The sequence below is a fragment of the Tyto alba genome, unplaced genomic scaffold (assembly GCF_018691265.1).
Source record: "Tyto alba isolate M040663 unplaced genomic scaffold, T.alba_DEE_v4.0 Super-Scaffold_38, whole genome shotgun sequence".
NCBI classification, from domain to species: Eukaryota; Metazoa; Chordata; class Aves; order Strigiformes; family Tytonidae; genus Tyto; species Tyto alba.
The window spans coordinates 22252755-22273974 of record NW_024881313.1 but is presented as its reverse complement, the minus strand read 5'-3'; the positions used below and the strand labels follow the sequence as shown (position 1 = coordinate 22273974).

The 21220-nt window shown below is 41.4% G+C and overlaps 1 protein-coding gene across 1 annotated transcript in view; it reads right to left on the bottom strand.

The window, feature by feature from the left end:
- KIAA1217 (KIAA1217 ortholog) overlaps positions 1-16253 on the bottom strand; it is a 372126-nt gene extending 355873 nt beyond the window's left edge. The window contains exon 1 of the mRNA XM_042801978.1: positions 16113-16253. The gene's annotated coding sequence lies outside the window, so the exon portion shown is untranslated. The remainder of the gene's footprint in view (positions 1-16112) is intronic.
- Positions 16254-21220: the final 4967 nt, after the last annotated feature.

The following is a 21220-nucleotide window of genomic DNA, read 5'->3' as shown; positions in this document are numbered from 1 at the left end:
AGTTCTGTGCTCTTTCACCAAACAGTTCTTTTACCCCATCTACAGATTTGGACGCTGAGATGTAGTTTCTATGCTCGCGTACATCTCTGTGTGTTGGGTTTGTGTCTGACAGAGTTTTGATAGAGAGGGAGGGGGCTACAGCAGTGCCACCCTGTGAATCGCTTCTTGAAGCTCCCCTGGCTCCAAGTCAGACCCACCTCTGGCCAGGGCCAAGACAATTAGGGACAGTGGCTGTGCCTCTGCAATAATGTATTTAAGAAGGGGAACCCGACAAGAGTTGGAGTTGTGAGGAGGATACCTATGTGAACACCGAGGTCAGTAGAAGGAAGGAAGAGGAGGGGGGGGAGATGTGCCAGAGCAGAGATCCCCTGTATCCTGTGGTGAGAGGGCAGGGCCGACCCCTGCAGGGCCACGGTGAAGGAGATGACCACCCGAAGCCCACAGAGGACCCCACGTCAGAGCAGGTGACTGAGCCTGAAGAAGACCGTGACTCTGAGGGAAGCCCGTGCTGGAGCAGCCTGTTACTGAAGGACTGCAGCTCGCAGAAGGGGCCCACACTGGAGCAGTTTGTAAAGAGCTGCAGCCCGTGGGAAGCACCCACGTCAGAGAAGTTCGTGGAGGACTCTCTCCTGTGAGAGGGACCCCACACTGGAGCAGGGGAGGGGTGTGAGGAGTCCTGCCCCTGAGGAGGAAGGAGCAGCAGAGACAACGTGTGATGAACTGACCACAACCCCCATCCCCTGCCCCGCTGTGCTGCTGGGGGGTGAAGGAGGTAGAGAAATCGGGAGGAAAGCTGAGCCCAGGAAGAAAGGAGGGGTGTGGGGAAGGTGTTTTTAAGATGTGGTTGTATTTTTCACTATCCTACTCTGATTGGTAAATTAATGGTGGTGATGGTGGTGTTCAAATTAAATTGATGTTCTTTTTCGTCCCCAGTCAAATCTGTCTTTTGCCTGTGACCATAAATGCTGAGTCACCCTTCCCTGTCCTTGTGTCAATCTCCAAGCCTTTTGTTTTATTTTCTCCTCCCCATCCCTGAAGGGGAAGGAGTGAGTGAGCAGCTGCATGGTGCTCAGTTGCCCTCCGAGCTGAAACCACAACACTCTTTCTGAGGAATATCGATATTCTCCTTGTGAGATGTTTAAAAGTTTCTAAACTTAAATAAAAATAAATAAATAAATACTGAAACATACACCTTCTACAGGTTTGGTTTTTTTCTCACATGAGCCCATTTTAGCACTTACTCCATCTCTCCCATCTCCACCTGCCTGGATCCTGACCAGTCCTGTTAAGCCATGCAGCTCTACCAGTGAGCACAGCTCTCTAGAGCCAGAGGAGAGTATTTGCAGGGTCCAGCCAGTGGCACAGCCCACTCAACACCAATCTACTTCACACCTCTCCTTTACAAGGCTCATCCTTTCAGCAGACAGATGTGGAAATTCACATTCCTCTCCAAACTTTCCTCTGCTAACTCTTATTTTTCAGATTCACATGCAGTTACCCTCATCCTGAACTCCCAAAACACCCAGAGCTGCACTAGAGACACGACGTACTGGATATCTCAGCAGGAAGCAGATGGCAGTCACCTCATGCTTAAAGCATCCAGACACCACAGCTCTTACTACTTAAGGGACACTTCTGACATTGTCCCATGTCATGCCTTCCCTATGATGGCATCTGACTACGTTTTGCCACCAGTTAAGGTCCCCCTGTGGCAAGGACCTCACCAGAAGGGCATAGTCAGTGCACAGCATAGCATCCTCCTTTGTGTCCCGCCCCGGCAGCAACATCAGACCTTTCAGTGAAGGAAAACTATTATCAGCTGCATCTATAAGCTGGACTATCCAAAACTAAATATAATTTAAAGGGGGAATAATATAAGAATCTGCCTTATAAATGGATTTATTTATATTTTAAATGAGCTTCTTCAAAGCCAGCAGTCAAGTGAGCCAACACCCCACTTTTACCAGCCCTGCTGCACGAGCCACGCCAAGCTCACTGAAAATGCAAAGGCAAGCAAGGAGAAAGAGCCAGAAATTCCCTCCATTCTCCAGCACTCTGACAAATAATATATAGATGGTATAAAAATTAAGCCATAATTAGCAATCTTGTTGACACAGGTAGTCATCTTGTGTTCTTTAAAAAAAAAGTGAGCATTTCCAGGTTGTAAAAAAAGCAATGACAAAATGTCAGTTTTCTGAAACAGCGGCTGACAATTTTGTACAATAAATAATGCTATCTTATAGTAACAAGAACAACATCAGAAACACAGTAATGTTAACATATTAACACTGACAGACATTATCTCTGTTCTCTATTAATGTGCATTCTTTACAGATGGTTATTTATGAAAATTAAGCATGAAGCTGAAAGGTTATCTATGGCCATATTAGCAAACATCTGCTTGCGATTCTGATTTTGTGTTTGCATGCTATTCTTGGAAAAGCAACCATTTTCGAGAAGTACCAGATGTGACCAAGTGTTCTTAATCATAAAATATTCGTTTTACAAAGATAAAAGTTCAGTGAAAAAGCAGGGCCAGGAAAGAAATCATATTCTCTGAACACAGCAACTGCCTTCTGCTGCTGCTGCTGAATACTCCATGGGAAAAGTGTTTCTGAAGAGGAAAAAAGCAGTTTTAGTGTGTCACTACAGATAATTACTCTTCATTTTTAAATATGAAACATTCAAAGGAATAAACATGAACTCAGTTTCAACTTTAAAGCAGAGAAGTGATGCATTACATGAACTGAACCACCTATTTACTCTCAGGAAGTGGGATTGACGTGGTACCCTTCAGTCTCTAATGGCAGGAGCTCAAGCAGCCTTCCTCAGACTGACTTTAAGGATCTTAACTTGCTCCCCAAATGACCTCACCAAGATCTCTCTTTACCCATAACAAGGAAGAAATAGTTAATTTGGGGCTGGGAAGGTGTTGCAGGCAGCAGGCTCTTAAGGAAGGTTATCGGAGGGAAGTAATGTAGATCAAACCAAGAAGGGGGTGCTGTTTAAGTCTTTCTTAGAGCCTCACTAAACTTAACTAGTTCCTAAAATAATAAAAAAAAAGCTTCTGCACCTTCAAAATATTTATTCATTATGTTTGATAGCTACACTGCCTGAATGAATAATACTGTTTATTGAAATTTGTAGATAAAGTGTCAATATAGTTGTATTACAACACAAAATGAGCTATATAGGTACATATTTCAATTATTTTTTTATATGTAAACACACATTTACAAACATACATATATATATTCTGTTTATAAACTATCATGGACTCCTTTCTTTGCAGAGATAGTGCTTTTGAGATTAAAGGAAAAAAAAAAAGATAAGTGTAATAATGAAATATTGGAGTGAAGGATCACAAGCCTGGCCACCAACACTTATGGGCTGATTTGAGGAGTGAGTTTAAATACGGGATCCTAAATAATAAAAGGAAAAAAAAAAAAGCCACCTACATGTACACCAACAAAGCACCACCACCACCCCACCACCCCTCCCCAATAGTTCAGACTAACTGTTATGTTTGAGAATTACTCTTCTGGTGAACCCCTTGTGCAAAACTCTGAGCAATGCACTTCATTTACATCCCTAAAAAATTTTCAGAGAAACTCAATACTATGCAAAGTTTCAACTTTGGGAAAGCTCAGCTTTCCTGAATACCCCATCAGAAGAAAATGTCACATTGCCAAACTTCTCTTCAGTCTGCAATTCTTTCAGTTTTGTGGGGTTTTTCTGTTCGTTTGTTGGGTTTTGTTTGTTTGTTTTTTAAATTAGCTCATAGATTTAATTTAATCCCAGATTAGCTAAATGGTAATGCTCATAACATTTAAAGTAAAACTACAGGTGACAATCAAAGACCTGCATTATTAGTTGATGCTTCTCGTACATCCTTTTATGTGAGGAACACTGATTACCACAAATCCCAAGTATTAAAAAGTCATAAATTATCTCTTTACCTACAGAAAAAGAAGTTTGATCTGGAAGACTACTTTTTTTTAAAATATCATCTTAGAACCTTTTCGTGTTCTAACGGTTTGTGACATTCACTGAATACATGATTCATATTTTGAAGATTTCTCCACTGGACAAAAATATTTCTTAACAATTTAAACTTTCATATGGCATGGATCCTTGTGCTGGAGCTTCAAGACTACAAATTATATATTTCATATTGAAACTGAGTTAAATTCTGTATTCTGAATGCCCAGTGTAATTTTTATAATTAAACTCTTCATTTAGAAAAAAGAATGTGGCCACATTTTTCAATTTATAATATATAATTTCTATCACTCTCTCAAACCATACCCAATTCCCCTCTAAGACACTCACCTTCAAAAAGGTCTAGCAGCTTTTTCCCCTCAAAAATTTATCAAGTTGTTTTTTTCAACACTACATCTTTCCCACCTGACACACCAGTCTTTTCATAGAAGACAGAGATCTTAACTTAGTAGTTGTTTAGATCATAGAACTTCCTGATATAGGCAACAAATAGATGGACAGAAAACAGAAAATTCATTTCAAATAAGACAATTGGGAAACTAACATGTGCTTAAGATGTTGGGATTTTAGTATATCAAAAAAAAAAAAGGCAAAAGAAAAATAAAAATCCAGCTATTTTAAAATTATTATGGAGTTTTGCATTAAAAACACTAACATATTTTAGAATTTTGTTTTTAAGAAAAGGCAGAAACCAGCTTCTTTTAAAGATACTTCTTTCCCTGTGACCAGTGTGTCTTCCTAAATGACATAATGTAGAAAGCAAAGAAAGGAGATGAACAACACAAGTTAGAATAATGAAGACTAATTTAACAGTGAATAGATTATCAAATTAAATCAAATTATAAATATTAAAGCTTCTTTGTGCACCTCAGAAAACATGAGCCACCCCATTCCTTCATGGCTCAGCAATGCTTTCATACATTTTGCTTTTCACTCTTGCCCCCTTAGTTCACATGCATTTCTATGACTCTGATTAAGGCTCCCAGAAGGGAACACGACATCCTCCACACAACGCCCTGGAAGGCACAAGGGTTTGACTGTGGTGGCCAGGCAGAGAGGCCGGCAGGTCCCCACGAAGGTGCAAGGTCAGGGTGCTCTCCAAGCCCCCACATGTCCCACACATCAACTCCCACCCTGCTCTTCCCAGCACTGGAACAGGATTTTGGTCTGGGCCTGCTGCAGGCTTTTGTTTTAACATTTGGGACCTAGAAAAGATTCCTCACCATCACCACAACAAGCAGGAGAAATTAAAAAAATATTTCAAAAAAGTATATTTTCCCCTCTTTGCTTCCCCTTCACTGAAGCGCAAGAAATCACGCAAGGGGCAAACAATGAAAAATCTGCCACTGCACATGCAAGAGGCAATTCCAAGAGCTGCCCTGAGAGTAGGGGACTCTGCTGAGCGGAGAATTATGCCGCATTAAGCTATATAAAATGTAATTGAACTACATAGCACAATATAAGTTGGAAGAGCCCGTTTCCCCTTCCCTCCATGGGCAAAGCAGAGACAGTGCCTGCAGCCACAGAACAAACTGCAGAGCATGCCTTAAGCTCCCTGTGCAGGAAGGCAACAGCTCAGTGACTCTTCCTGGGAAAAACAGGGGCAATATGGTGGGGAAAGGCAGAAACAGACACAGTAGCAATGGAGCAAAGGCAGAGGAATAAAAACACCAGAAATCATCCATTTAATGCAAAAGCGTAAGCAGATCTGAAATCCTTCCACGTCTCTTCAGCAATGATAGGTGCTTTTGTAAACAAATGTAGCTCATAACATATTTTCTGCTTGAAATTAATTCCTCTAAATGGAAGAATAAAGCAGAACAGCTTAAGTTTTGGATACGAAAGCATCTAAATGCTGTTCCTTACACACCTCTGTGCCCTTGACATCATTTCAGGTGTAAGCCGAGGGGTCTAACACCCCAGGAAGATGGACAAGTCACATACACACACCCAGAAGTGGTACATTAGCTGCTGTGCACAAGATCACCTGCATTTAGCTATGGTGCCTTGACATCAGAAATCTCGTCAAGAGAACTGTTTGCTGAAAACAGATAAGCTATAAAGCTATTATAAATTCATATGGTTTAGGTCTCTGCTATTCTTTAAAATTTTTCAGGATAAAGAATACCTTTACTGAGTTCCTCTTACATAAAAGAGCAAGACTAGAAGTTAAGCATGTGCAAAAATGGGGGTTCCCTTTATTGAGGGTGGCAGAGGCGGGGCAACAGAACCCCATTCAGGATTGTCTCTGACTATCATAATCCACCAGGAGGGAAAGGATAAATGAGATTTGTGTTTTAAATATTTACATCACTGTACTTCATATCTTTGAATCTTAATAATTTTCAGCTTACTTGGTGCCCTTTAGAGGTATTTGCTCAGAATTTTTTAAATGTCAGCCACAAAAATAAAGCTAGCAAGAAAAAGTAAAATTTTATCATTCTTTAAAAGTTGCCAGCAACTCTAGAAGTCTGCTACATGCCGGCAGCCTGTGTAAGAAAGAGACTCTTGTTCTTGCCCTGCACACAACGCTCCACATAACCTTTAAAACTCTGGTGGATACATAAAATAGCATTGATCCCAGAGCCCCGAGAAACAAGGCCCAGCAAATAAGAGAGCTAAGCCACAGATGTCCTCTCAAGGACAAATCCTGCCTTGTGCACTCAGCCGAAGGCAGCGGGCGAGGGGTGCAGCCAGGCCCAGGAGGTGCCCCCGGGCAGATCAGACGCCGCGACCCAGCACCGAGCTGCCGCACTCCCTCCCGTGGCTGGGGAAGTCTTCAGACTCAGCCCTGCCCGCTCCCATCCCTCCTTCACCTTAGCACATAAATCCCAAATTTAAGTAGAGGCAGCGATGCTGAACTCCCTGTGCCACAGATCTCAAGCCCCAACTTCCATTTAACCTCACCCTCCCAGCAGAAGCATGCAGTTTCTCTTCTCAAACACGTGCAGGATTTGCAACTTTCATAGGCAAAAAGAGTTTAAAACAGTTAATTGCTGTGCCAGATACAAGCAAATGGTCTAATTTATTGTGAATGATAAAAAGCATTCAGAGGTCTGGTCTTTATTGAGCGATCCAGAGACCAAGCTCTGCGCCAGAGACCATAAAGAGAATCCCATAAAAGAATTGGTTAGAAAACTTGCATTATGAAACTACAAAAGTACAGTAATAGGATCTTAATATCTACCCATGGAGACACTTGGTTTAAAAATAAAATTCGTAACATTTAGCATAAACAAGACAGCACCTTGAAACCAGTAAAAAATGAAAAAGTTAACTTACCAGTAAATCTGTACCTACAAGTAACTAAGGAAAGCACAGTGACCTTTGTCAGGTAGACACAGAATAAATATTTCTCATATGTTAGGGATATGTTTTTTAAGTTAAAACAAAGTTAAAACAGAATTAACATGCTCACTGTATCATTTGGAAACTTTTAGATGTCATATTGCAATTTTGATAATAACTTCAGAAACTAATAAACAGTCATGGGTTGTTAGACACCAAAACAATGCAACTCCAGTCAAACAATTCCAGTGTACACTGGAGCTCTGTTAACACTAAAGCTAACATCAAAAGGAAGAATCTTGCACACTTAGACTCATCTGCCTCCAAGTTTTTGCCCTCAAGTTTTCCCTCATTGAGCTCCATCCATTAGAGCCCAGAGAAGCTTAGACACAAGGCTGCCCCTTCCTTTTCAACAGCTGTGTCATTTAGCTGCTTTGCAGATAGTTAATGATGCTTATTAGCATGCTGACAGCTGATGTATCCATCTTTAATACCATTAGTGAATGCAGCAGCAGTTAGAAACTTCACAGTAACACAGATAAAGCCTGAGAGACTGCATCTGCAGACCATGAACTCTAGTTCAGTGGCATTAGCACTCATTGGTCCATTTTCTCATCATTGCCATCACACTAAAAAAAAAGGAAATAGCTATATGCTTTCCTGCCCCCGTGAATGTTTAAGTTTGTTCATCTGGCTGCAGAATTTCAACAGAAGACGCAAAAACAGCCCTCAGCAACTTAAGATACTAGAGTACAGGAGATGTGGGTTTAAACCTACCTAGGCTCAGGAATTGCTGAATGTCTTTCCCATTTTCATGCCAAGTGATGCTGGAAGTGCTAACTAGGGGCTGAAGAGTAGTAATTCCTTAAATCATCACTCACATGACACCTACAACAGAATAGCTGCTAGTTTGAAGGCAACCATGCACAAAGTAACTTGAAACACTACTGAAAGTGTTTCCAACTAACCTGCTTGACTTTGACCTAAAATGACCCAAACTATTCATAATCAGGTCCCAAGTTTCAGAGGAGCAGAGATAACTCAACAACTGAACATTGGCTTTTCTAGCTACACCACACAAAGCAACAAAGCTTCAGCAACTAGGTCCTGGTCTCAGCCTCATATACTGATTTGCAAATGCTAGACTTTGGACTTCTTGCACACCCAATACTTGGCATTGCCTCAGATGCCTAAGCTCCATGGAGACAGGATATCAAACAACCCATGTGCAGCATTTCCTCACTCTCTGCACCTCCTGCCCCAGGAAGTGGGTTTTAGCTCGGATTCTGAGGCACCCAACTTCTCTGCATGCAAAAGAAACAGCCCAAGCACACAATTGAAATACCTAAGTCAAGGAACTGACCCTCTTCTAAAATCAAATTGCAAACCTCCTGTTAGGCAACACAAATAATGAAGGCAAGATCTAATACAGAAGCACATACCAACCATACACATTGGAGAAACCCGTAATGTTATTTTCAGTGTGAGAAGAGTCAAGCAGAAGCACAGGTTGCCCTGAGAGGTTGTGCAGACTCCATCCTTGGAGTTTTTCAGGACATGACTGGATCAAGCCCTGAGCAACCTGGTCTGATACCACAGCTGACCCTGCTGTGAGCAGGAGACTGCTCTGGAGATCTTCCGAGGTCCCTTCCAGACTGATGTGTTCCATGAGTCCTTACAATACATGACACAACAGGTCATGCAATTGGACCTTGATGTTATTCTAGCCTCTGGAAGGTACTATTATGGAGTTAAAAACAGATTAGTAAAACCTGATTCCATGAATAAGAATCTGTATTTTACCATTTTTAAAGACCCAACATGGGCCAAAATATTCTTTATTACTGGGAGGAGGTAATTAAAATAATTTTGAAAAGACTACCAGCTAGATATTGCTGTTCTCCAACATGATTTCTGAAACAAGATGCTTGAAAAGTAATTTATGTATAAAATACAATGTCTTCATCCAACTTGCCTAACCCCAAAATAAAATAATGAACTGTTCCTACTGGAAACCAACCAGATAGTAGACCACAACTCTTTTCTTTTACGAACAGAAAAAGATTTTTGTTTGCAAAGACTCATGAAACTATGAGTTGGATTTTATGATTTTGTGATAAACATTAACTTTGCTAAAAAAAAAGACTGCATTCATTTAAAGTCCCATATTAGGGAAACAATGTTGCTCTTTTATGGCTATCTATTACATACTAGCTGAATTTCAACAATCAATTGTAATTCAGCACCATATCATCTATTTATATCCGCTGTTCTCAGCCAACTGCAGATTACTGCACACTATTGAAAAGTTTGGCCAGGATTTCAGCATAGTTGGCAAATGCAAGCTGGCAAGCTCTTAGCCAATTAAAGTCTTTATAACGACTATACCACCACATATGAGACTGCTAGAAATGGGACTCAAAGTACAGAAATCTTATAGTCATGCTTATAATACAGGACCCCTTCGCACTTCTCTTCAATTTTGTTTGTGATATTGCAGTAGCATACTACAACTATCCCATCAGTCTTTAAACTGAGGATGTTTAAGTATTAGCTCCATGTTCTAATTATGTTGAAAGAGGATTACCCATACTGAAATAGGGTTTACTAGAATAAATGTTACAACAGAAAGCATTTCTTCACTAAATGCATAATATATGTTCAGCCAAGGTATGAATTGCGTACTCCATGACTAACTAACAAATACGTATAATCCATCCTTATGGATTTCAAAATTAAGATAAATAATTTTACAAATTTTTTTCCAACCACCATTTCCAAGTAACCTCCAAAGAAAGTCTTAGCAATAGAGGATAGAAAATGTTTCCTAATCACAGAACTTAGACTCTTGCCAGACAGAATGCAGTTTCCAAGGTAGGACTCATCATTACTAAAGAAATACTTAGTCTTATCTATCTTGACAGTCCGTGTTCTGTTTTATGTGACCCCAAGAGAACCCTGTGGCTTTTCCCCATGGTCATCCCAATATCCAACAACAACATCATGTTGAGCTCTGACATGCTTGCAGAGGGTCTTCTATTATTCTATTTTAGGCAATAGTGCATGAAAAAGTTGGTTTAAACAGGAATAGTAAGCCAATGATGAGAAAAAGTTAATACTGCTACATTTCACTTTTAAGAACCCTCCTAGGTCAAAGAGTCAAAGAGCTATACACAATTAGTAAATGCCTAATTATAAGTAGTCTTGCGTATTATGCTGTACATTATACCCAAGTTATGCAGCAAGATTGGCTTTATGCAATATAGTTTCAATGAATTCTAAGGAAAGTACAGAACAAGGTAGCAACATCAGTCATGCAGTAACACATTTCACAGCCTGTAACATTTTTTAAAGTCTAAGAACACATCACAATCTGCAAAATAATAAATACATGCATATTTTATTTGTTCCCCAGAAAATCGCCCCTGTGACTTGTGACTCCAGCTAGAGAGAAGCCTGCCTGTGCTGCATCTCCACATGTGGGAGCACACACCAGCATCAGCTGTGTCAGCCCTAACATCACCCCTGGAGAGAAAAGGAGCAGCAGGGATGCATGTAGTCCAGAACTCCTAAATTTGACAAGACTAAATTGTATTCTTCCAGAGTTAAGAGGTCCTTTAGCCAGCAGTGCAAGCAGGGCTTCCTGCTCCATACTTGTAAAGGAAATGAGCATGAGCACAAGAAACATTGAAACCCTCTTTTGGGATACAGATCACAAGAAAACTGAATGAAAGAGAAGAACCAGGCAGGCAAGCTGAAGAGTAAAACGCCAACTATTGTGAATTTGAGCAGCACAGAGATGTATATAGCATCTTAGCAATAAGCAGACCCCAGGCATTTTTTGTTGTGGTGTTTTTTTGTTTGTTTTTTTTTAAGTTGCATCCTTCATTAAATACTCATCCCCAATCACAGAGCTTGTAATGACTCCTCTAAAATTACACCACAAAGAAACCCACATTTATTTTTAGCAATACTGACTGAGCCCTGGCACAGGGTGCTCAGAGATGCTCTTGAGTATTCATCCTTTGCGATGCTCAAAAGCCACCTGGAACCAGCTCATGGTGAGCCTGCTTGAAGAAGACAACCTCCAGAGATCCCTTCCTGCCTCAACCATCCTATGATCTTCTCAAACTCCTACTGATTTCCACAGAGGCACCATTTCACATGTCACCATGTTCAAAGAAGGGACATAGAGAAGTAACAGCTTCCTCTCCATCGCGCAAGATCTACAAACTTATTTTAGTCTATACTGCATTAAAAAAAAAAAAAAAAAAAAAAAAAGAGAGAGAGAAATACATACATATAAATTGTACTTTAGAAAGGGGCTGTTTTAGGATCTACAGTTAAAAGATGCAGAATAATACAGGAGGAAGAGACACAAGGAAAGGAACTATATCGTAACAAATACAAAAGCTACACTGTATTTAAAAACAACAAACACCCATGTTCCACAAGATTTTGTAGGCTTACCATTAAATTGCACAAACTCAAACACTGTATCAAGTGATTTGGAGATACTCCAATGAGCCACTGAAGGGTTTCCTGAGGGGTTTTCAATGGGGAGCTGAAGCAGGATTTGTTCCCATTCCCCCAACAAATAAGACTGGAGCAAAAGGTATAACAACTAATCATTTTAATATGCCCTTAATCAAAAAAAGATAACCTTTACCATCAAGGGATATTTCTCAAGGGACCACCAAATTGTCCCAATCGATTCTGTCCCTGCCACAGAACCTGTTTCTCTCCTGGTATGACCCACCACTGGCATAAATAATGTTACTACCCCAAGATCTGGCAGTATACCTCAGTGTTAGCAACAAATATCTTGGTGTTTTCCTTGATTTTGGAGACATATTTAGAGTTATTTCATTTCACACTGGCTTGGAAAACTACTGTTCCATTATTTAATGAATTCTGAGGCATTCAAGAATGTAGCCAATTCCAGCTTATATTAGATGAAAAAATGGAAGAAACTTATTATTCAACTGTGTCAAGATAAAAAAAAAGAAAAATAGAATCAGTCTTGCATATACAAACCATGTATACATGTTCCCAGGCATCTTTAGTGAATCCAAGTCTACAAATACACATCTAGAGAGACTTACAGATAAACTTAATGTCAAACATTCTGCAAGTCTTCACTGGATCAAAACCAAGGACCTCATCTTCTTCAGTCAAAAGGATTTAGATTTTTGATATGACAGAATAATATCCCTTTGCACCACAGCACAACACATTCAAGGAAAAGTAATTTTTTTTAATTATTATTTCAGAATTAAAGAATCAATGATGCCTAGCTAGGAAACACTGTTTTGGAAGAAGCCCAAAGGCCCAAGTAATTGCAATGGACTGTAAAGGCCTTCACCCCCAGGCCAGCAATTTACATTCCAGCCAGGCTATTTATGAGGGAAAGTAGTTACCACCAACCTCCCTTTGAATGCTCAAGTTGCCAGTTTTGGTACCATTGCCGGGGCACAAACACATACACATACAATGACAAACCAGTCACATGGACAACTTCAGCAGGAGAGCCCAGGACTGAGCTAGTGCACAAATTTAATTACTCAGTTACCAGAAGTGGGCTAAGATAACTAAGATGGGTCTGCAACACAATTTCTCTCTACAGGCTTGAGCTCCTGCCCACCACAACAGTGACAAATACAGAATCAGCATAAAGAATGGCAAGTAAAAATAACCTTTTGTCCTCCATAAGATTGTTAACACATTACAGTTTGATGTAAGTGATGGGTCAAACAGAAAAAGCAAGTCCACGTTTTCCCTCTTTCCCTGCCAGTCAACATCAGTTCCACCCCACTTTCCCAGTTATTTCATCAGTCCCCTCCACCTCAGCTTGCTTTGTGTACCCCTGCTTCTAGCTTCAGTGCACTGTCCTTTTTCTTAGTCCCATATTTGCCACCTGTAGTCTACCTTCTCCTCATTGCCTTCTTCACTGCTTCTAACTTAACTTCTAATAGTCCTCTGCAAAAAGTGATTAATCAAGATGATGACAATTACAAAAGTAAGCAAATCTTAAGACTTCTGTATCTATAAAACAACCTTTAAATACCTAGGTTCTCAGTACATGCATAAATTTTTCCTTATACATGTAAAAATCCCAAGAGTAATAGGGATGCAATGGAACATCAAAAAAAGTGAAAAGTCAACCATGGGTGAGAGTTAGAACAGGAACTAGAACTAAGCATCTTCATTTTCAACACTGAGTGAAAGACAAGCTTCAAAATCATTAACTGTCTCCCTTTGCTTACAGCAAGAGGTCACAGCAAATGTCAAACACAAGAGAGCCGTTCAATTAAGGATAACCTTACAAAATTCAAAGTATTACTAACAGCAGCCTAGACGTCATCCTCGCCCCAACAAAACCACTACCCAGACAGCAGCTATTACACAAGCCTCCTCACTAGAGAGCTGCCAAGCTTTAACCTTCAATGAAGGGAAATGAATTTATTCTCTCAAGAAACAATTCTGCCATACCAGAGCATTGACTTCCTTAAGAATATGTCAGAGAAAAAAAATGCAAGCTAACTTTTCCCACCTCTTCCTGTAGCCTAAACCGAAAATCTACACATAAGGAATAACAGCACAGTAATTTATCACAATGCAATAAACAAGAGTTTATTGAATATTGCTATTTCAAACAGCGAAAGTAGGTAGACAGCAAGTTAGCTATTCAGAACATCTATCTTAAAAAAAAAAAAAGCCAAAAACAAAACAAAACCACACAACAAGAAACCAACAAACAACAAAACCAACCAACCAACAAAAAAAAAAAAAAAAAAACCACAAAACCCATGATGAACAGGAATACAAAGGCAATGCCTTTATGGAGGAAGAAGGAGCATATTGCAGAAGAAAAAAGTAACTAAATGCAGTAGTTTTCTTCAATGGCAGTTTTATTGTTGTACATTGAATGCTTTAGAAAATATAGGTGGTTTAAACTATATCAAATTGTCAAAACAGTTTTAGAATAATTCATCTGCCGTATGGGAAAAAAACACTATATAGTTCAAGGCACAGAAACATTAAAAATACTCAGTACTAAACCTCCTCCTCTAATTTTGCAGTGATCTGTGGATAAAGGTTCTCTAAAACCCAGAAGCCTAAACTATGACATTATATAAAATCTCTGGGCCTGTGCACATCAGTCAGAGCTCCAGGTACACACAGGATGAAGTCAGAGAGAGTATCTGCCTGCAGAAAGGGTTGTGCACTATTAACACTGCACCCTGGACACTGTACATTCAAGACAACCAGCCATGTGCACAGAACATCCTGCGTGCATTAGTTTGGGTGTTATCAAAGGAATCTGAGATTAGTTTATATTTCTTGGTAAACATACAGGTAAGGAAAAAAAAAAAAAAAAGTTGTTATATTTACTCAGAGATCTTCTAGCCTGGTTATTGTATAAAAACTTCATTCTTAGAGAGTGAGATGACACAGACTTCTACACACTGCATACTCACTGCACTTTGCTTCACACAGTTCATGAGGTCAGAAGGAAAAAAAAAATAAATAAATATGGGTTTTATTTTCATCTCTAACTTCCAGAAAGTCAGTTCAGTAAAAGTCTACAACATTACATCTTACTGTTTGCTATTATGCAACACTTTGTCTAATAGTCTAACTATGCTTTCACGATAAGAAAAAGCTCCTGTCCACGCAGCCTTTCTGAGGAATCCAAGGCAGACAAACGATCAGTTGGTGATTTCCCTGGGCAATATGCAATGCTCATCTGCAGAGCTCCAAACGAATATTTTGAAGATATCAGGACAGAGATAGAACAAGAAATGAAAGCAAATTAAGAATTACTGATTTTAAACAGCAGCACAAAAACAAAGCACTAGAAGTGACATGTAAATATTCTGAGAAACTTACATCACCATCCTCACCAATACTGCATGCAGGGGCTGAACTTTGCCAAACACGGACAAGCTAAATTCTGCTATTCTTTAAGTTAACAATAGTTTTGCTTTAACTCCAGAAGCAGCAGCGAAGTCAGCCCTCAACTGACAGCAGATCATACCTCAGGGCACACACATGGGCCGCAAACACCCCACTGAGCATCTCCCACCCTTACGCAGTCCCTGCGAGCGGGGTAGCAAGTCGAGGCTTGGGGACCCCACACTTCAGGTGTCCGGAGAGCCATGCTTTTGTCCTTAGGGCTCAATAGGAAAAGCTTCCCCCTCAAACTGCACATTCTTAAAAGACTGGGTTTTTTTTCCTCCAAAGAATACAGTAATTCTGTTATGGAAATGTTCTGACTACAGTCAACACATGCAATACACACACTTCCCCGGCGCCCCCCCCCCCTCTCTTTCATATTTTTTGGGGAAAATAATTTTTGTGGTACTCCACGCTTACCAGTAAGTAACTTCTAAGTTTGACATATTCGTAAGTTTACTCACGAGCCGAAGAAGCGCAGAGGTACGCACGCCCAGGGGCAGCCGGACCCACCGAAGGATGCTGCGCCCCCCAGCCCTCAGGGGCCGCCCGCCAGAGCCCACCCGTGTGCGGCCAGCGCTAAGCTGCTCGCCCCGCTCCCCACGGAGGCTGCCGGAGCCTCCCCCGCCGCCCGGACACCCGCACCGCTCCCCGCGGGGCCGGGGCTCCCCGCCTTGCCCTTCACCCCCACACCCCAAGTTCGCTGCCGGTCCCGGGGGGCGGCAGCGAGGGCAGAGCCGTCGGGAGCGGGGCGCAGCCCCACAGCGCCCACCCCCCCGCCCCGCTCGGCCCCCCCTGCCCCCGGCGCAGCCGCCCCAAGGTCACCCTCTTCCCCGGGAAAGCAAACTTTGGGTACCGCTCACTTCGGCGGAGCAGAGCGGAGCGTCGGGCTGCAGCCGCCGCGGAGAGGCGGGGGGCGGCGCGGAGCCTCTGCCGGCTGCAGCGCGCAGGACGGGCTGCGCGCTTCTTCCTCCTCCTTCTCCGCCTCCTCCCGCTTCCCGACGACTTTCACTTCACCTGCAGGCAGCCCGGCTGCGGCGGGGCGGGCGGCTCCGCAGCTCTCCGCGGGACTGCAGTCACTGCGGCAGCGCCCTCCCCGCCCCACGAGGGGGAGCCGAGCCGCGCAGCTCCGCGCAGCCCACCGGCGGCTCGTCCCGCCGCGGAGCGGGGCGGGCCCTGCCCTGGGGGGTACCTGCAGCCCCGCGGGCGGAGAAAGAAGGACCTCTGGGGTGCCAAGCCCCTCCGCAGGTGCAGAGTCGGCGCGGCCCCGCTGCGCGCACGCCCCCCCCCACTCCCCCCACACACACACCCGGGTCCTTTCCCCGAGGCGGCTGCTTGCTGATGGGAAAGGATTGCCCCCGTGCTGTCAGTCACCTCCCCGGTGAGGGGCTATAAATATTTATTAGGCAACCAAATAGCTGCATCAAGCTAAGCGGAGCACTTCATTCGTGTCTCTCCTGTGACTCAGACCTCCGAAACCAGTCCTACACGTGCTTAATTTTAACTCACTCATCCACTGCCCCGGCTGCCTCCGCACCAGGGAAGGGGTCTCCTGCTCCAGCCAGGTGGGGAAGTTTGCTAAGCAGCACATCAGCGTGTGCCCCAGCACCAGAAACCCTCCTTCCTCCTTTTTAAGGGCAGCCAGATGTTTGCTGGCTTGAGTGGTTTCCATCAGAATATATACACTAACGGAGGGGAACGTCTTCTGTGGGAGCATTAGTAGACCGATTTGGACAAACTGGGCTTTTATGTTCTAATCGAGTTGTGAAAAAATATCTTAAGCAAGAAGCTGAATGCACAGGGAGTCCTGAAATAAGCAACTAATCTTTGATGCAGTTAATTTTGTAATCCCTCTAGAAAATGAGGGTAAGAAATAATAGAAACTTTCTACAACGGCATACATGGTTTAAAAAAAAAAAAAAAAAAAAAAAAGACAAAAACCAAACAGGGTCTTTCAAGACGTGTATGAATGAAATATCCTAAATTCATGTATTTGTTTTTCCCCCTTACAAAAATGACTCTTCATGCTGGGTGGCATACAACCACACTGATAGGAGCTCCCCAAGCTTTCAAGACCTCCTGCAACACTTGACATCTTAGTAAATTTTGCTTGTCTGAGAAACTGTAGTGGTAAGAGCAAGAAAGATCAAGACAGGCAGCATTTAAAAACCCTGATTACAAAGGCACAAGCTTGCCTTGGTTTATTTTGATGGAGGGCAGTGGTTTTATTTTGCAGGGGATCTTTACAATGGAATCAGCTAGTAATAGAATTTTGGTTTCTGTTTTTCTGCACCTCCTGTTCCCAACCAGCTGACACTTCTGCCTGGAAAGTGGGCAGTCTAAGTTTGACCTTTCTATCATGAAGCATGTAGCTTTGTCTGCATATCATGCTGAGGAAAAAGCAGCAGCTATGAAGTTGAACGATCCCAATTAAACATGAGCTAGAGCTGCAACACAACATTAATGTATATTCTTCCAAACTTCATGCTTGCTAATATAAGTAAATAACTAATTGGCAGTTTGCCCATCTCTCTGAGATTTTAGAGTAGATGCTTTAAAGGAAGATCCTATTACGAGGACTTTGGTTTTGCTAAGTACATTACACTGCATTTATGCCTATGATAAGAGATAGTGTTTGTTTTTGTATTATAGCAATTCACAGGGGCTGCAGCTAAACTGAGACTCAGTTGGGCTTTCCACTGACCATACACACACACATAGATTTACAGTCCAGACTAAGCAGATAAGACAGGCAAGAGATGGCAGGGGAAACAGAATCACAGAAAGGTGGAATAACTTACCCAAGACCCTGCAGGTCTGTAGCAGCACTGGCTGCAGAGCTGGTGTCTCTGATTCAGCAGCCCATACAACAGCTCCAGCGATGCCACGCGTTGCCTTGTATGATGTACTGAGCACAGTCCTGAAAATCAAATGTACAAACTATGTTTTTAATAAGACTGTTTGTTGTTATGGTGCATTAGTTTACTGAGGTTTTGTTCTTCTCAAAAGCACTAAGCACTAGCAGCAAAACGTGTTCAATACGAATTCATGCTGGTGTCCTGAAGCCAGGCTATTTCAATGGCGTTTTGCTCTTTCTTGCTATATCTGCCCATTTCTTGCTAAATTGCAAAATTAGTGAATTCAGTTTGGATTTCCCAAACATTAGTGCAAATTATTGCCCCTCCACTAAAGATAGTTGTGAAAAGAATAACTTTTTAATTACATTTGACTTTACACACCAGAAATAAAAGTAAGTACCTTTATATGCTCTTATATAAATTACAATACCTACAATAATGGTAGCTTAGTTCAGGATCATAATGTTAACTACATTTTTTCATATTTGAACTTTTCACTTAAATTAATCCTAAAAATTTGTTTATTAACATTATTATGAGGGTGCTGAGGCACTGGCACAGGTTGCCCAGAGAAGCTGTGTCTGCCCCCTCCCTGGAAGGGTTCAAGGCCAGGTTGGACGGGGCTTGGAGCAACCTGGTCTAGTAGAAGGTGTCCCTGCCCATGGCAGTGGGGTTGGGAATAGATGATCTTTAAGGTCCATTCCAACCCAAACCATTCTGTGATTCTATGATCTTTACTTGTAATGCCTTTTGGGCCATAAGTTCCTACAGTAGAGTGTGCTTTTATAGAGCTAACGAGATGGTGATTACTCCAAGCCTTAAAGGAAACTTCTGTAATAGATACAACCATAATATTAAGGGTATCATTATAATAAACTGAAAAAAAAAAAAAAAAAAAAAAGAAGAAAAAAAGCCTTTGCATTTAGCAATGTTTCATATGGTTTCATTCAAAACCAGCTGAAATTATCTACCTCAGCGTTTTCAAAGGAAGCTATTTAGTCCAGCTGAGATGAAATCTGTATCATTTCATTCCAGAAAGGGAAGAAAGAAGCTGTGAAGGACTGAAAGGAAGATGCTGCCCTGCAAGCATCCATCTATGCCCTGCCATGTGCTGCACGAAGAGGTCCTGCTGTGCTGAGCTTTGCAGCACCCGCAGAGTTTCTGGATGATTTCTGCTCTCACCGACACCAGAAGAGTCAAAATCTCCTGCTGTGTCACAGGACGCTCCTCTAGCGTGGCCAAACGGGGGGACTGAAGGTCCCAGTACTACGCAGGGACCTGTACAGGGAAGATTACTTCATCTTATACAAAAATCTCAGTGATGTCCATCAGATTTAGTACAGAACCAAAATCCCCTGTCTGTTGGCCTAACAAACAGGTTACCAAAGCTGTGTAAACATGTACATGGCAACAACTTATTTACACCAGTGGAAACCACACTGAAGAAATTCTTGTCTGGGTCTAATTCAAACTCATTGTTAATCAATCTAAGGTGACCTTAAGAAAATATATGCCCAGTCTTCACTTAATTCTTGTGAATTAATACCTTACATTAAAATACTCCGTTTCCATGTGCAGACAAGTACTAATTTTTCATGTACTCCTGTTGAAGTAAACAATAATTTTTCCTGCTGGCAGAATAAAGATCTTACAGATGCTAAAAGTACCATCTTCCCCATTCAGTGAGATTTTTCAAAAGGAATCCCTTTTCAACATCGTATTCATGTAAAGTTAATTATTTTATATCTGTTAGATGTTATATACAGCTTCCATAACAGTTACAAACAAGGTACTGATATGCAGCTATTTACAAGTGGAAAGCAGTAAGCAAAATGTTGAGTCACATGGAGATATTCCATTCTAAGATGAAGATTTACTTTTTAAAAAATATTTGGTATTGTGATAGAGTTCTTGTGAGGGTGTGTTGTGCTTCACTAAGTATCCGATTTACAAGAAAGTTCTCATTCCCAATCTTACCATGAGAAATTAAGGGAATTTTTCTGGATGTGATATCCATAAAATTTCTGCATTCACTGACTTTATTCCTCTACTGTCTTCCTGAGACAAATATGAGGTTGATTAAGTTACCATTACACCTAAAACATGCTTAAATATCCCTTTTGTTTTCCAAGAGTCAAGTAGAGATGGGGAGTATTAAAAAATAATAATAATAATCCTTCCTAAAGTTTTATCACCTTACAAAAAGGAAGAAAAGTCTGACACAGTATTTTCATTCTTTCTTTCATCTGTGCCCCACCCTCTGTTCTCTACAAAGGAATATCCAACTTCTGTGAATGGGAACCAAGCACATTTGCTTGATCTCTGGGTCTGTGCAGTGATGTTCGCACTGGGCAATGAAGTATTTCAAGATATCTGAATGGATTAAATATAGGATTGCGCCGCTGCATAATTACTTAGGGAAGGCACAGTTCCCAGAAATCACCGTTCACAGCAACACAGAGCCACTGCAACAGAACCAAACCCCTGGGGAAGCTGCAAACTTGCAGTTCAGCTTCTGAGCCAAATTCATCCCCCTTGCAACACAACCTGGCATCCACATCAGTGAGGAATTAATTTAGTCTTTTACATTTTCTGTGGTTATAGCATGCATTTTTTTTTAATTTCTTTTGGAATGATCTTCAGACTTTATTTTTATTTTCCTTGTTTTAATTCAGATCTCCAAGCAGGAAGCTCTGCAGAAAACCTGTCCTTCAGAAGTTTCTGCATTTAAAAAAAAAAAAAAAAGAATACTGCAAGACAGAGTCTCATTCTGGTAACATTCTCCCCTGTTTTGGAACACACAATCCCCCTTGAAACTACAAGCAGCAGGGGGGGAAGAGTTTTTTAGAAAAATTAAGAAAATATACACAAAACATTTATGTTTATCAAAGAGTATCACAGGGTTTTGTAATAGTATGTAGCAGAGCACTCAGCCAATTTCAACAATGTTTTAAAACAAGAGAGAGGTCTCAAAAATAATTCAATTCCTATGAAAACCAACTGCTTGAATGTCCACACCCAGAGTGGATCCAGCTAATTCATCTCCAGTGCAGCATCTTTTCCCATGGTAGCTTTTCCCTGAGCTACAAGGTATTCCAGAGCACGAGCATTTT